Source organism: Papaver somniferum, chromosome 2 (genome assembly GCF_003573695.1).
Source record: "Papaver somniferum cultivar HN1 chromosome 2, ASM357369v1, whole genome shotgun sequence".
Classification (NCBI taxonomy): Eukaryota; Viridiplantae; Streptophyta; class Magnoliopsida; order Ranunculales; family Papaveraceae; genus Papaver; species Papaver somniferum.
Window position 1 is genome coordinate 487,220 of NC_039359.1, and position 2,760 is coordinate 489,979.

Genomic DNA, 2,760 nt, shown 5'->3' on the forward strand with positions numbered 1-2,760 from the left:
TAGCAAAACAAGTTAAAACAAAATCAAAAATTTCAAAACTCAATTTCAAACCCTAATTACTGTACCTGATTTTGTTTAGAAAATCAAACCATAAAAGCACTAAATTCACAGACGTGGAAGGTTAATCGACTTTCTATTAGCTAATTAGATAAACTTAATGGTGGAGTAGATTTTGGATAATCTTGGACTTGCAGCTGTGTTTTTCTGCTGCGGCTAGGTTAGGGAAGGAGAAGTGAAGAGAGATAAAAATGAGAGGGGATTTATATAGGATCGATAAAAACAAAGTTGAGATCTAGCCGTTCATAGTTAGAAAGATCTTGACCGTGGGAAGTGGCGCCAAATTTCGCGCCCAACAAAACTATCAGAACTGCAGCTCACGGCGGGGGTCTCTCAATCGGAGCTCCCGGAAGGGTAAAATGGTACATAAATTTTGTTATTCAGAGACAGCTAATTAACCTCCCAGAATTTTTCCGTTTTTTTATTATATCAGAGACCGCTTTTACGGGTCAGCGGTCCAACTACCGTTAGTGGGGGTCTCTGATGTGGGTCGGTAAACACCCATTTTCCACTAGTGTGGGGTTGTTAGTTCTCAATTCTCATCATCTTTATTAATCGTTCCTAAGTGAACACTGGAGTAGCTATAACTCGGTCTTTCTTAAGGTTCTCAAACTGAAGATTAATTTGAACACTGAATTGTGATCTGAGGCTGGTGATGACTGATGAGAAAGATGTACAACAAAGTCATGACTGGAGAAATATCACTTGAACTTTAGATTGAATAAGCTAGGTAGTACGATATTGAAAAGATTTGTTAAGTAGATTATAGTGGAAGTGTGTAGATGGAATTTCAGACCCCGGTTGGCCCCTGCAGACAGACTCCACCAACACCACCATAACTTGACCACTTGTAGGACATCTCTTTCCCCCTTCCAATACTGAAATAATCCCTAATTCTTAAATTCAAAGTTTATTGAATAGTCTTATAGGTTTATGGGATGAAGATTTTTTGAGATATCATTGTCGACCAAGAGAAAGATTAATTAATAAATAAATTTAGTTGATTCTTATTTTTCGAGATCACATATAGTAGTGGACACTAAGATGGAATGTAGGTCTTGGCTCCATACCTGCCATCAATATATTTGAAGACCTTATCAGGGTTGCCGTTAGCAAAGGCTACTATAGGCCCCTACCGGAGCCTCGAGCCAAAACTTAGAAGGTTTACCTATGTGTACCTAGAAGGGTTTCAATGTTAACTTAGAAGGGTTTCATTTCACACAAAACTTAGAAATTTGTGAATTAATTAGTCGAGGGGAATTAATTGACAATTCTACATGGGGTACGTAGGTGCGTGTGTTTAAGCTGCAACTCTCAGGATACAAGGTGTGTAACCATACCAAATCTAGACTCACGATTAACATAGGCAATCTAAAAAGGACTACTCTCCTACGTACTCTAGCGTCTAGACGTTTATTTTACTCAAACTCGGGCCACAGAACCAACCAAAACACAAATTATTTGGAAAAGGTGGTCAACTCAAGATGCTAGTCGAGAATATGCACTTATGCCCCCATGTAAACTTGAGTAGGTCATATAGGAAGACAATCCTTATAGGACCACGCCTCTAGGGTCTTTAAAATTGACTGCACCGTTCCACGCTAACAAGAGAAAGCTGTGATCACCCATGGATTAGCCTCGCAAAATCAGCTACCGTGTGCAAACCGGTAATGTATTTATTGAAGTAGCAAATTGTGTAGATTTCACTACTCCCTGGCTACTTATCTGTGTTTGTATATATGTCGCCTAAGTTGTGGACACAGAAAAAAACAATGAGATTATGGAGACTTGAGAACATTGCACACAAACTAAACAGATATAGTATAATTCACATTGGAACAAGAAATCACTAATACATGAGAAAACGTAGCTAGCTATACATAGCTAAATGGATGATGCTAAATATGTCCCGTAAGAAGGGGAAACTGCATTCGGAACCACAATCTTGCACTAGCTGAGATTATTTTCAAGTGGAAACATAATTAAGGTCGTTGCATCCATATCTAACAGATACGATTTCGCGTGGCTCTTGCAGCCAAGGTACTTGTGGTCCATTTGACGTTTCCTGCGGACAGCTAGATTATCTTCACACTAAGTAGCAAAAGAATGAACACATGCACACTCATAAATTTGTTTCTTTTTTTTTGGCGAAATTCCACTTCAGGAAGTATTATTGAGAGAAGCTTTTAAAAATAGTCACAAATTAAAGGCTAGATACATGTACGCGACCGCTATCTTATTCCCTACTCATCAGTTCTTCAGGGAATGACCAACACCAGGACTGTGTCCGGGAGTTGTTGGTCGAAAAGCCTCTACATCACCATCCATTGTTGTAATACCATGCTTCAATTTCCGCTGTCCATTATTATTCTCTTTCATCTCTCTTACAGATTTTTCTGGGATAGGGATAGTAGTTGCACTTGTGCATTTGCTAATGCACTTTGCTTTCTTCATTGGCTTCAAATGCCTTCCCTCAACTGATACAAGTTCATGGTTAGAAATGAGAATGAGTAGAAAAATTAAGCAAGTGAAAATAAGTTGAACCTTTCCCATAATTAAGGAAATGTATGCTCAGCTAAACGCCTAAACAGAGAGAGAGAGAAAGAGAGAGAGAGAGATGAGGTACTTCAAACCCTCGCATTACCCTCGGTATTTATTAAGAAGTGAAAAGGGTAAAGTGTACGAAGATCCTAACTTCCAGGA